Source organism: Grampus griseus, assembly GCF_964374135.1.
Source record: "Grampus griseus genome assembly, chromosome: 14".
NCBI lineage: Eukaryota > Metazoa > Chordata > Mammalia > Artiodactyla > Delphinidae > Grampus > Grampus griseus.
This window is the reverse complement of record NC_139008.1, coordinates 49,972,270-49,987,395: the sequence shown is the minus strand read 5'-3', so window position 1 is coordinate 49,987,395 and position 15,126 is coordinate 49,972,270. Positions and strand designations below refer to the sequence as shown.

General features: G+C 41.5%; 1 long non-coding RNA gene across 1 annotated transcript in view; it reads right to left on the bottom strand.

Moving 5' to 3' along the window:
* Window positions 1-10,442, bottom strand: part of LOC309832359 — a 51,651-nt gene extending 41,209 nt beyond the window's left edge. Inside the window, exon 1 of the long non-coding RNA XR_014297680.1 lies at window positions 10,320-10,442. This is a non-coding gene — a long non-coding RNA (uncharacterized lncRNA). The remainder of the gene's footprint in view (window positions 1-10,319) is intronic.
* Window positions 10,443-15,126: the final 4,684 nt, after the last annotated feature.

The window sequence follows — 15,126 nt, the reverse complement described above, 5'->3', positions numbered from 1 at the left end:
ATGTCCCTCTCTCTCTCTCTCTCTCTCTCTCTCTCTCTCTCCTCTCTCTCCCTCTTTCCATCTTGAAGCCCTTTTCTTGGAGAAGCAGGCTGTCATTTTGTGAGCGACCCGATGGAAAAGGCGATGTGTCAAGGAGCTGATAACTCCAGCAACAGCTAGCAAGGACCTCTTCCCTGCCAAAAGCTATGTGAGTGATCCCAGAGGCAGATTCTCCCCAAGTTGAGTCTGGTGTTGAAGGCAGCCTCAGAGAACACCTTCACTGTAGCCTGTGATGGACTCCGAGCCAGAGGCACCCAGCTAAGTTGCAACTGGATTTCTGACCCATAGAAACTGTGAGATAATACACATTTTTAGGATGCTAATTTGGGGGTAATTTGTTATGCAGCAACAGACAACTAAATCTCCACCGAAGTCATCAGTGTGACCACACAATGTCACTAGGATTGGCTTGGTCTAAGTGTCCTCTTGATCTAAGAGGAACTCCTACTTCCTGCTTTCATACTTGCCATCTTCTTTTTGGCAACAATGGAGCTTTGTGAATGGTTCACAGCTTTCCCAGTGTATCTCTTCCATCGAAACACCCTGGCACCATCTGCCAGCAGGGAGCTAGCCAGCTCATTGTCAGCTATGGTAACAGAAATCTCATCTCAAGTATTTTCACTTCCTCAAACTAATGTTCAAGCAGAGCTTCTGAAATTCCTTTTTGGCAAGTGTTTCTCCTACTGCTTCTTTAGTCAAATAATCTCATTTTCAAACCCTTTGCCCTGGTATATGCCATGCTGTGCCAGCTTCCCAGCTTGCTTCTCTGGAGCCAGTGCCCACCTAATAGCTGAAATATTTGCCTTGTTCCTTTAGTTTGTCCCTGGCTTCTCACACGGTATCCATATTTAAAAAAAAAAATACAGCTTATTTCACCACTGGTCAGCATTTCAAGAACAAAGAAATACCACTTTCCTTGTAAAATTTTCACAGAAGAAAAGGAAAATGATAAAATGAATTTTGGGGAATGCAAAGGCACACAGACCCAGGAGAGGCAAACTCTACTTGTTCAGGGCATGGTCAAAAAAAAAAAAAGAAAAAGAGAGAGAGAGAGAATTAGGGCTCTGGAAGAATCTAAAGAAACATTTGAGCATTTTATCAGGATGATGAGTTGGAGCTCAACTATCTAAACTACTGAAATAGTCTACTAGAAAGAAGACCTTGTATTACAGTGTCCAATAAGTCACTATATTCATTTATATATTTATAAATGACTTACACTTATCTATTCCTCTGTGTGGACAGGTACAAGCGGCAAAAGCTTTTAAGAGCAGAGTTCAAGTGTGACAAGAAGACTGAGGGTTTGGACTCAGAAGAGCAGGGGAAAACAACCTCTCAGCACTGAAGATGTGACTTTAATGATGAAAAATTACAGGGGGAGGGGGTTGGAGAATTGCCTTGCTCATTCACCTGATTTTACCTAACTTGGGCTAATGTTGGCTCAAAAATGTTTACATTCCATATTCCATGTTGTTTGAATAAAAAAAAACATGTTTTCCATCTTCTTCAACTGACTCTGGCCTATACTTCAGAACACATTAGAGTCATGGCAGGATTCAAGCTATGAAAGCAGCACACATGGCATCGCTACTGGTGTGGCGATGACCTTGACAGTAGTTACGTTCCTAAGCAGAACTAGACCTGATGGGGAAAAATTGAGGTTCACCCCCACAGGCACTGACTGGTTAATACAGCTTTCCCCATATCTGGATTTGTCTGAATCTTAAGACAGAGATAGTCATGGAGAGAATCAGGAACTCAGACAAATGAAATTATATTGGATGAACCTACCATCTCTAAAATTAGTATAAATTTATATAAACCTTCCAGTCTCTCTCCAGAATCCTGATGCTGGACTATAAGAAATCAGATAATTTGTCCTTGTCCATTCTGACTTCATTTGTCAGTTTGAGGAGTGGCCGTGGGAAGGAGTGTATGACTGAAGACTGGCCCCCGTGGCCATGCTAGGCAGGTGGCCCTGAGCAAATTTAGCAGGAAAAGAAATAAGTCAAGTCATAGGACAGGCATAGATTCTGCTTTTCTTACTATCAATCCTTTTTCTGGTATATTACAGGTTTCTTAGGAAGGGGAACATTTTATAATCCTCTTCCAAATAAAATTTGATATAAATGATTAGTTTAAATAGAATCAGCCTGATAAAGCAGAGAGGGCCCTGAACTATAACTCTGGGGAACGGAGGGGTCTGTCTCAGCTGTGCTCCTCGAAATGTGCTACCCTGAGTTTCTGAACATCAATGTTAAGATATAAAAGGTGAAAATCTTAAATAATGTATGTCTGTAGCACAAAGTGTTGGCATGAAGATTAATATCAAAAGTGCATGGAAAGCCAAGAAGATACTCAATTGTATGATCACAGTATTATTATTCTTTTGTTTTTATTGTTGTTTGAAAAATGATGGTTTCCCATAATATGAGGTAATGATACACCTCATCATTAACGTTTAGAAGCGACCTACATGAGTAACGACGGGACAAGGGTGTGTTGGTGCTTCTAATCTTACCTGTTTTGGTGATTTCTCATTTAGTTCTATTTTCAGAGTCAGTCTGATTTACATCCAGGCAAATCCTAGATATAAATCAGGGGCTCAGAAAGGCTCTTGAAACACTCCACTCTCACAAGTATTCTGTACCTTTTTCTTGATGCCTGATAGAAATCCCCAGCAATGTCCTTCATTCCCCAGTAAGCACTGGGCTTCAAAAAGTATTGCCTCTGGGTGAGTTCATGCAATGACTTAAGTCCACTAGAAGTCGGGAAGGACTGATGGCTACTGCTTCTTGAGAGGGAGCATTGGTGGTGGGTGGGGAAAGAACAGGACACCAGGGGCCTGGAGGGTCACCTGTGTGGGAAGGTGAGGACTTAGGCTGATGGGAAACTTGTGGCTAATTTACCCAAGAATGTCATGCTTTAGTAAAACCAGAATTTGACACCAAACCTTCTCTTAGAGGTACTAATATGTTTCCATTTCAAGGTTTAACAGAGCAAAGAAGACACATTCCAAATATGTTATATTCAGTTTTGTGGCTATAAAGCAAATTTGACCCAGAAGGTTTATAACTAGGAATCTGATTATGCAGAATTTTCCAGCAAATCCTGAAGGACCATGAAAGTAAATATTAAATTCAGGGAGGTAAAATTTGGCCAGTAAAAATAGACCTATTTTCAATTGGCTCAGTAGTTAAGAATCCAGATTCCAGAAGATCAGAGGTTCAGAAGATCTGCACTTACTTGTAACCACAAATTGGATTCTAGTGGAAGATGAACCATTTTTGCAAAATTTTTGTCCCGCACGGAGCCCCAGGAGTTAATGGTAGTGGGAAAGACAATGGGGGTTTGAGATAAATCCTCTCCCAACTAGAGGCACGAATTTAGAGGCAGGATTGCAACAAACTTTCTCTCTGTCAAACCCTGCATGATGGAAAATTTTGAGTGAAGATATGAACAAAGACAGTGGGACTGAGATAATCCCTTTCTACCTGTGAAAGCACATCTGCGCCTGTCAGTTTGGGGAGGTTGCCCAGGCTGCAACTGTGGGGATCCAGCCTCGGTAGGATTAGTTCTGAGTTTCCAGGCAGACCAGATAATTCCCTCTTGAACAGCTTGAGGCCCAGAAGTCGCATTTCCTATTGGACGCAAAGCTCTCCAGGGTGGAACCAAACCTTTGGTCTCCCAGGAGTCTATGTCCTTGAACATTACCAGCTTTTACTGTGGGGGGAAGATCTCGGTTGTGAGTGTGCCCCACAGCATAGTCTGCTGGAGAGGAAGAGGCTCGTCTTTCAAGTCCTTCTGCCACTCCCTTTGAAACACGGCTGGTTTGAAAGGGCCTGAGGATTTTCCTGGCTGTGACTTCAAAGCATAGATGAATGCTTGATGTAGAGCTCCAAAGCCTACATGTCTTATTTTATTGTTATAAAATAAGGGCAAGTCAGCCACGTGTTTCTAAACATCCTGTGACAGCAAACTCACTGGCCTGAGGATGTAACAGGAGGTTATGCCTGCACAGGAGGTGAGGGTGTGGGGTGGGCTTTGCCCCAGGGCCCCAAGCCCAATTGGGGTGGATTCAATCCCACTGAGGAAGTGCTTCCACGGCACCTGAGGGGCAGCAACATTTCCTCATTTCTGGTAGGCGGTGCATTTGTTTAGTAGGAAAGGGTTGCTGGCAGCACGTTTACCATGTCGACACATTCTGAGAATGTAGGACAAACTTGCAATTCAGAGGGTTCAGGGGAAGCCGCAAGGAGCTGGGGAAAGGGGTCAATATTACCCTTAATGGCACCAAGGGCTCTGGCTTTCATCGGTCCACCAGGCGGTCAGATAGCAGGGTGGAAGTCGAAGGTGATATGTCTGCAGGTCTGATCCCCAGAATGAGCTAACTTGGTGCATTTGTTAAAAATGAAAACAGAAATTGCTGCTTTATTTTCTATGTTTTCTTCAAAGATGAAGTGCAACAGGTAAGTATAAGGTAATGAGCAGCAGAAAAGAAAAAGGGCAAACAGAAGTAACAGAACAGAAAGTAGAGAAAAAGATAAAATAGTGATAAAATGAGCAAAGAGTGGACTTGGTTTAAGTTCCCTAGAGGCATGGCTTAAAGCAGGGCATCAGGTGCAGTTGATATTTTGATGCCAGACTCCCAGGAGAAGGGAAGTGAGGGAAGCAGGAAGGCGGGGGGATTGGGCTGAGATTGAGTCCAGCCTCAGCCTGATTCCCTGGGGAGCACTGCAGCATGAATTGAACCACAGAATTGAGGCAGGTGGACCAGCTCTTTATACTCCAGTTTCAGTCAGTCTTAAGCTGAGCTTACTGGAGGGAGGAGGGGCAAAGAGGTCACAACCTTCAGGCTGATGATTCCTGCTGAAGGCAGTTCTTTGGAGATGGGCAGCTGGGAGCCCTCAGAAGCCAACACTCCCAGCAGCTGGCCGATGGGTACACAAGCCCGGAAAGCGTATCTGGGAGGACACCAACAGCAGCCTCTCCTGGGGCCCAATGGAGGGACACACAAAGATTATTCTCATTGCCAGGAAGAGCGTATTCATCTCTCATTCTTTACTAATCCATGTGTGAGATGGATTCATGTGGGCTAGAGTAATGGGTTCCAAAACATGGGTCCCTTGGAAGATTGTATCTGAATTTCCCAAAGAGCTTTTTAAGAAATACAGATGCCCAAGACCTGCTGTCAGATATTGTGATTCAGGACATCTGGGATGGGATTTGGCAGTCTGCATTAAAAAAAAAATTCCCCTTCCCTGTAACCTAGTAATTCTACCTCTACATATATACCCAGAGAAAATGTTCCACATGTACACAAGGAGACAGGCTCAAGGAAGCTTGTTAAGGCACTGCTTGTGACAGTGAGAAGTAAAAACACCCAGAGGTCCACCAATGGGGAAAGAGAGAAATGAATTATGATTCAATCATTCTATAGAATACTATACATCAGTTAATATGAATGAAGTATTCAGCAATGTAGATCACACTGATATAGAAAAGCTAAAGTGGAATGAAAAAAGCAAGATGCAGAACAATGAGCAATAGAGTGTATGTAGATAAAATTTTAAAATATATACACAAAAATTATGTATTCTTCACATATATATGTATATACGTAAAAATGTTTCCACTATATCTACACTAATGCATTTAAGTTTTAAAAATACCTTCAAAAGAGACTATAACAAAATAATCATCAAATAATCATCACCTGAAATGTGATCTTATCAGATATGGTTTTCTTGAACATTTTTTCTAACATAGGACAGTCCTTTTCTCCATCTCTCTTCTCTCCTAAACTTGCTTTGTCATATGTGTGTGTGTGTGTGTGTGTATGTGTGTGTGTGTGTATACATATATATAAAGTCCATCAGCTGTCTATATTCTTCCATCTCCTCCACCAGTATATCAGGTCCTGGATGGCTGGAATTTTGCTTCTTTTACTGCTGTCTACAATTGAGTCTGTCACATAGCAGCTTCTCAGTAAATGTTTGCTTAACCATTTGAGTAGCTTAATGAATTATCAATCTGGTGGTGGAAACTCAGTTACTTTACATTATTCTCAAGGATTTTATTTCACTTCATTTATTTTTTTGGCTGCACCACGTGGCATGCAGGATCTTACTTCCCCAACCAGGGATGGAACCCACGCCCCCCGCAGTGGAAGCTCAGAGTTTTAACTACTGGATTGCCAGGGAAGTCCTGATTTTCTGTAATTTAAAAAGTTCTCCTTCTCCCCCATCCCAGCTTCCTGGAAAAGTTCCTCGGGCAAATCGCATGTTTTGTGATTATCAGCAAGTTTTGAGGACCACAGGTCTGTGGCAGAGGACATACTGCAGAATTCAGTCTGACCTAAAGTTTAGCCTCAAGAGAACTATGTTAAACCAGTTGATTAGTTGAGTTTTAAATTTGTTCCTTCATAATTAAACAGCTTCAGCTAAAAAGCAAATCAAGCAAATTAAAACACTTTCTCTCTCTCTGTCTCTGTCTGTCTCTGTCTCTGTCTCTGTCTCTGTCTCTCTCTCTCTCTCTCTCTCACACACACACACACACACACACACACACACACACACACACACACACACACACACGCACCAAGAGTTGAGTCAGCTTGGGCCTTATCTTAACACCCTCAATTTGGATGAGCAGATGCAGACCCTCCTCTATCCCAAGTTCTAAAGCTAATCTTCTCAGTAAGTGGATCCAGCAGTGGATTGAAAGCGATTCTCATTGAGCCAGAGACGGCACTGGATTGAAGTGTTTACCGCTGAGCCATTTAGAATGGATTATTTAAAAGGGAAAAAGCATTCTACAGAGTCCACCTGTATTGGAAGGACTTATGGAGCAGTGAAGGAACACAAAATAACAACAAAAACCAATTTATGAAGAACACTTTAAAAAAGAAATTGCTCTGCTCAATGTTATGTGGCAGCCTGGATGGGAGGGGAGTTTGGCGGAGAATGGATACACGTATATGTATGGCTGGGTCTCTTTGCTGTGCACCTGAAACTGTCACAACATTGTTAATCAGCTATGCTCCAATATAAGATAAAAAGTTAAAAAAAAAAAAGAAATTTGTGGTGAAAGTTGAGATTTCCCACAATACAGAGCAGAGATGATTCTGGGTTTATAACTTGCTGGAGACAAAATTCAAAAAATCTGAATGAGACCACTCCTCCAACTACTACTCTTTTTTTTTCACTTAAAAGAAAACTTTTCATACACAAGTCTCGCCAATTTCTACAGCACAATTAAATGCCTCAATTTAACTAACCCAACAGAAAATCAGATACATGTATGCAATTAATGATAGGCTCTTTGCTTATTCACCTTGATGTGTAGGGGAGAAACCAGTTACGGTCCAGTCCTAAATTTGAGGAATATTTCTATTAAACATTTTTTTAAATGTAAAGAAAAGTTAGAAATGCCAGCTATTTAAAAACAGCATTGGGCGGAGTCAAGATGGCAGCACTGGAAGACATGGAGTATCCGTCTCCCCACAACTAGGGTGCCTGCCAGATGCTGGTGGGGGACCTCGATGCCCAAGGAGATGGGATTAACCCCCAAGTGACCTGGTAGGATGTGGGGGGGACTGAGGAGGGAGGAGAAGTGGAGGCCAGACAAGACAGGAGCCCATGAGGGCTGGCTGGGAGGGGTTCCCACACCTGGAGGGACCCTTGGGGGCTCAGATCAGGGGGGAGTACGCCTAGCATTTCCCCTGCCCTATGGGCCAAGGAAGGCTACCCAGCTCTTGGCCCGGGTCCTATGCCCTTAGAGGCCCCCTCCAGGCCATATTGGTCCTGGGGATGTAGCAGGGAGGCTGGGGTAGAACAGGAGAGGTAGGTGGGAGGGGCCCTCCAGGAACAGAGGAGAAGAGGGCATTTGCCCTGACCACTTGGGCCAGGAAGCCTGCTGGGCTCCCAAGCCAGGTCCCCTGCCCTCCAAGGCCCCTCCAGGCCATGTTGGTCCTGGGGGCATAGGATGGAGGCCAGGGGAGAACAGGAGAGGTAGGCGGGAGGGGCCCTCCAGGACCAGAGGAGCAGGAGAGGAACGGAGGGCATTTGCAGGCTTCCTGGGCTCCTAGGCCAGGTCCCCAGCTCTCAGAGACGAAAGGTATGCCTGGGCCCTTTCTGTTGTATTGAGCCTAAGCCCCACCACCAACACCTCCAGGGCCTTTTCCAGCCCTGTGGATCCTAAGCATAGGCCCTGCCCACCACCTAAACCCCGCCCATGCCTAAGCCCCCCCACACACAGCCAAGGCATTTTCCGCCTTTTTTTTTCTCTCCTCTTTTTTACTATTGTGGTTCTGTTTTACCTTCCAGTTGTTATCTCATCTATATTTTAATATTTATATTCTTTCTAACATATCTGTTAGTTTCCTCGTCTAATTTTATTTTTTACTCTTTGTTATTGGTCTTCTCCTTTTCTTCTTTTTTTTTTGCCACACTGCATGGCTTATGGGATCTTGGTTCATGAGCCAGGGGTTGGGCCAAAGCTCCTGCAGTGGGAGCGCCAAGTCCGAACAGCAGGACTAACAGAGAACTGCAGATTCCAAGGAATATTTATTGGAATGAGGTCTCTGGGAGGTCCTCATCACGGCACCAAGACCCAGCTCTATCCAACAGCCTACAAACTCCAGTGCTAGAAGCCTCAGGCCAAACAGTCAGTAAGACAGGAACACAATCCCACCCATCAAAAAAAAAAAAGAGAGAGATGGCAAAAAAAATACGTCACAGGTGAAGGAGCAAGGTAAAAACCTACAAGACCATATAAATGAAGAGGAAATAGGCGATCTACCTGAAAAAGAATTCAAAGTAATGATAGTAAAGTTGATCCAGAATCTTGGAAATAGAATGGAGGCATGGATTGAGAAAACGCAAGAAATGTTTAACAAAGATCTAGAAGAACTAAAGAACAAACAGAGATGAACAACACAATAACTGAAATGAAAAATACACTAGAAGGAATCAATAACAAAATAACTGAGGAAGAAGAATGAATAAGTAACTGGAAGACAGAATGGTAGAAATAATTGCCGAGGAGCAGAATAAAGAAAAAAGAATGAAAAGAATAGAAGACAATCTCAGAGACCACTGGGACAACACTAAATGCACCAACATTTGAATTATAGGGGTCCCAGAAGAAGAAGAGAAAAAGAAAGGGTCTGAGAAAATATTTGAAGAGATTATAGTGGAAAACTTCCCTAACATGGGAAAGGAAATAGTCACCCAAGTCCAGGAGGCACAGAGAGTCCCACACAGGGTAAACCCTAGGAGAAACATACCAAGACACATATTAATTAAACTATCAAAAATTAAATTCAAAGAAAAATATTAAAAGCAGCAAGGGAAAAGCAAAAAATAACATACAAAAAAATCCCCATAAGGTTATCAGCTGATTTTTTAGGAGAAACTCTGCAGGCCAGAAGGGACTGTCAGGATACACTTAAAGAGCTGAAAGGAAAAAAAAACGACAACCAAGATTACTCAACCCAGCAAGGATCTCATTCGGATTTGATGGAGAAATCAAAATCTTTTCAGACAAGCCAAAGCTAAGAGAATTCAGCACCACCAAAACAGCTTTACGACAAATGCTAAAGAAAATTCTCTAGGTGGGAAACACAGAGAAGAAAAAGATGCACAAAAACAAACCCAAAACAATTAAGAAAATGGTAATAGGAACATACATAACAATAATAACCTTGAATGTAAATGGATTAAATGCCCCAACCAAAAGACACAGACTGGCTGAAAGGATACAAAAAAAAGACACAGAGGCAAAGCTGGCCCTGAACCAAGATGGTGGAGTAGAAGTACGTGCTGTCACTCCCTCTTGTGAGAACACCAGAATCACAATTAGCTGCTGGACAAGCATTGAAAGAAAGACACTGGAACTCACCAAAAAAGGTACCCCACATCCAAAGACAAAGGAGAAGCCACAATGAGACAGTAGGAGGGGTGCAATCACAGTAATTTCAAATCCCACAACTGCTGGGTAGGTGACTCACAGACTGGAGAACACATACACCACAGAAGTCCACCCACTGGAGTGAAGGTTCTGAGCCCCACATCAGGCTTCCCAATCTGGGGGTCCGGCAACAGGAGGAGGAATTCCTAGAGAATCAGACTTTGAAGGCTACTGGGATTTGATTGCACGACTTTGACAGGACTGGGGGAAACAGAGACTCCACTCTTGGAGGACACACACAAAGTACTGTGTGCATCAGGACCCAGGGAAAGGAGCAGTGACCCCAGGGAAGCCTGAATCAGACCTACCTGCTAGTGTTGGAGGGTCTCCTGCAGAGGCAGGGGGTGGCTGTGGCTCACCGTGTGGACAAGGACACTGGCAGCAAAAGTTCTGGGAAGTACTCCTTGGCGTGAGCCCTCCCAGAGTCTGCCATTAGCCCCAACAAAGAGCTCAGGTAGGCTCCAGTGTTGGGTTGCCTCAGGCCAAACAAACAACAGGGAGGGAACCCAGCCCCACCAATCAGCAGTCAAGCAGATTAAAGTTTTACTGAGTTCTACTCACCAGAGCAACAGTCAGCTCACCCACCACCAGTCCCTCCCATCAAGAAACTTGCACAACCCTCTTAGATAGCCTCATCCACCAGATGGCAGACAGCAGAATCAAGAAGAACTACAATCCTACAGCCTGTAGAACAAATACCACATTCACAGAAAGATAGACAAGATGAAAAGGCAGAGGGCTACGTACCAGATGAAGGAAAAAGATAAAACCCCAGAAAAACAAGTAAATGAAGTGGAGATAGGCAACCTTCCAGAAAAAGAATTGAGAATAATGATAGTGAAGATGATCCAGGACCTCGGAAAAAGAATGGAGGCAAAGATTGAGAAGATGTAAGAAATGTTTAACAAAGACCTAGAAGAATTAAAGAACACACAAAAAGAGATGAACAATACACTAACTGAAATGAAAACTACACTAGAAGGAATCAATAGCAGAATAACTGAGGCAGAAGAACGGATAAGTGACCTGGAAGACAGAATGGTGGAATTCACTGCTGTGGAACAGACTAAAGAAAAAAGAATGAAAAGAAATGAAGACAGCCTAAGAGACCTCTGGGACAACGTTAAACACAACAACATTCGCATTATAGGGGTCCCAAAAGGAGAAGAGAGAGAGAAAGGACCAGAGAAAACATATGAAGAGATTATACTCGAAAACTTCCCTCACATGGGAAAGGAAATAGCCACCCCAGTCCAGGAAGTGCAACGAGTCCCATACAGGATAAACCTAAGGAGAAACACGCTGAGACACACAGTAATCAAAATGGTAAAAATTAAAGACAAAGAAAAATTACTGAAAGCAGCAAGGGAAAAACGACAAATAACATACAAGGGAACTCCCATAAGGTTAACAGCTGATTTCTCAGCAGAAACTCTACAAGCCAGAAGGGAGTGGCATGATATACTTAAAGTGATGAAAGGGAAGAACCTACAACCAAGATTGCTCTACCCGGCAAGGATCTCATTCAGATTCAATGGAGGAGAAATCAGAAGCTTTACAGACAAGCAAAAGCTAAGAGAATTCAGCACCACCAAACAAGCTCTACAACAAATGCTAAAGGAACTTCTCTAAGTGGGAAACACAAGAGAAGAAAAGGACCTACAAAATCAAACACAAAACAATGAAGAAAATGGTCATAGGAACATACATATTGATAATTACCTTAAACGTGAATGGATTAAATGCTCCAACCAAAAGACACAGGCTTGCTGAATGGATACAAAAACAAGACCCATCTTTATGCTGTCTACAAGAGACCCACTTCAGACCTAGGAACACACAGAGACTGAAAGTAAGGTGATGGAAAAAGATATTGCATGCAAATGGAAATCAAAACAAAGCTGGAGTAGCAATATTCATATCAGATAAAATAGACTTCAAAATAAAGAATGTTGGGCTTCCCTGGTGGCGCAGTGGTTGAGAGTCCACCTGCCGATGCAGGGGACAGGGTTCGTGACCCGGTCTGGGAGGATCTCACATGCCACGGAGCGGCTGGGCCCATGAGCCATGGCCACTGAGCCTGCACGTCCGGAGCCTGTGCTCCACAACGGGAGAGGCCACAACAGTGAGAGGCCTGCCTACAGCAAAAAAAAAAATAAAATAATACAAAAAATAAAGAATGTTACATGAGACAAGGAAGGACACTACATAATGATCAAGGGATCAATCCAAGAAGAAGATATAACAATTATAAATATATATGTACCCAATATAGAAGCACCTCAATACATAAGGCAACTGCTAACAGCTATTAAAGAGGAAATCAACAGTAACACAATAATAGTGGGGGACCTTAACACCTCACTTACACGAATGGACAGATCATCCAAACAGAAAATAAATAAGGAAACAAAAGCTTTAAATGACACAATAGACCAGATAGATTTAATTGATATTTATAGGACATTCCATCCAAAAACAGCAGATTACACTTTCTTCTGAAGTGCGCACAGAACGTTCTCCAGGATAGATCACATCTTGGGTCACAAATCAAGCCTCAGTAAATTTAAGAAAATTGAAATCATATCAAGCATCTTTTCTGACCACAACACTACGAGATTAGAAATGATTTACAGGGAAAAAAAAACATAACAAACACATGGAGGCTAAAAAATACATTACTAAATAACCAAGAGATCACTGAAGAAATCAAAGAGGAAATCAAAAAATACCTAGAGACAAATGACAATGAAAACATGACAATCCAAAATCTATGGAAGAAAGCAAAAGCAGTCCTAAGAGGGAAGTTTATAGCTATACAAGCCTACCTCAAGAAAAAGGAAAAATCTCAAATAAACAATCTAACCTTACACCTAAAGGAACTAGAGAAAGAAGAACAAACAAAACCCAAAGTTAGCAGAAGGAAATAAATCATAAAGATCAGAGCAGAAATAAAGGAAATAGAAACAAAGAAAACAACACCAAAGATCAATAAAATTAAAAGTCGGTTCTTTGAGAAGATAAACAAAATTAATAAACCATTAGCCAGACTCATCAAGACAAAGAGAGAGAGAACTCAAATCAATAAAATTATAAATGAAAAAAGAGAAGTTACAGCAGACACTGCAGAAATACAAGGCATCCTAAGAGACTACTACAAGCAACTCGATGCCAATAAAATGAACAACCTGGAAGAAATGGACAAATCCTTACAAAGGTATAACCTTCCAAGACTGAAGCAGGAAGAAAGAAAATATGAACAGGCCAATCACAAGTAATGAAGTTGAAACTGTGATTTAAAATCTTCCAACAAACCAAAGTCCAGGACCAGATGGCTTCATAGGTGAATTCTATCAAAGATTTAGAGACGAGCTAACACCGATCCTTCTCAAACTCTTCCAAAAAATTGCTGAGGAAGGAACACTCCCAAATTCTTTCTACAAAGCCACCATCACCCTGATACCAAAACCAGAAAAAGATATCACAAAATAAGAAAACTATAGATCAATATCACTGATGAACACAGATGCAAAAATCTTGAACAAAATACTAGTAAACAGAATCCAACAACGTATTAAAAGGATCACACACCGTGATCAAGTGGGATTTATCCCAGGAATGAAAGGATTCTTCAATATACACAAATCAATCAATGTGATACACCATATTAACAAATTAAGGAATAAAAACCATGTGATCACCTCAATAGATGCAGAAAAAGACTTCAACAAAATTTAACAGCAATTTATGATAAAAACTCTCCAGAAAATGGGGTTAGAGGGAACCTACCTCAACATAATAAAGGCCATATATGAGAAACCCACGGCAAACATCATACTCAATGGTGAAAAATTGAAAGCATTTCCACTAAGATCAGGAAAAAGACAAGGATGTCCACTCTCACCATTCGTATTCAACATAGTTTTGGAAGTCCTAGCCACAGCAATCAGAGAATAAAAAGAAATAAAAGGAACCCAAATTGTAAAAGAAGACATAAAATTGTCACTGTTTGCAGATGTCATGATACATAGAAAATCCTAAATATGCCCCCATAAAACTACTAGAACTAATCAATGAATTTGGTAAGGTTGCAGGATACAAAATTAGTGCACAGAAGTCTCTAGCATTCCTATATACTAACAACGAAAAATCAGAAAGAGAAATTAAGGAAACAATCCCATTTAGCATCACAACAAAAAGAATAAAGTACCTAGGAATAAACCTACCTAAGGAGGCGAAAGATTTGTACTCAGAAAACTATAAAACACTGATGAAAGAAATCAAAGATGACATAAACAGATGGAGAAATATACCATGTACTTGGATTGGAAGAATCAATATGGTAAAAATGACTATACTACTCAAAGCAATCTACAGATTCAACGCAATCCTTATCAAACCACCAATGGCATTCATCACAGAATTAGAACAAAACATTTTACAAATTGTACGGAAACACAGAAGACCCCGAATAGCCAAAGCAATCTTGAGAAAGAAAAATGGAGCTGGAGGAATCAGGCTCCCCAACTTCAAACTATACTACAAAGCTACAGTAATCAAGACAGTATGGTACTGGCACAAAAACAGAAATATAGATCAATGGTACAGGATAGAATGCCCAGAGATAAACCCACACATATGGTCACCTAATTTATGACAAAGGAGGCAAGAACATACAATGGAGAAAAGACAGCCTCTTCAATAAGTGTTGCTGGGAAAACTGGACAACTACATGTAAAAGAATAAAATTAGAACACTGCCTAACACCATACACAAAAATAAACTCCAAATGGATTAAAGACCTAAATGTAAGAGCAGACACTTTAAAACTCTTACAGGAAAACACAGGAAAAACACTCTTTGATATAAACCACTGCAAGATCTTTTTTGACCCACCTAGATTAATGAAAATAAAAACATAACTAAACAAATGGGACCTAATTAAACCTAAAAGCTTTTGCTCAGCAAAGGAAACCATAAACAAGACGAAAAGACAAGTCTCAGAATGGGAGAAATTATTTGCAAATGAAACAATGGACAAAGGATTAATCTCTAAAATATACAAACAGCTCATGGAGCTCAATATCAGAAAAACAAAAAACCCAATCCAAAAAT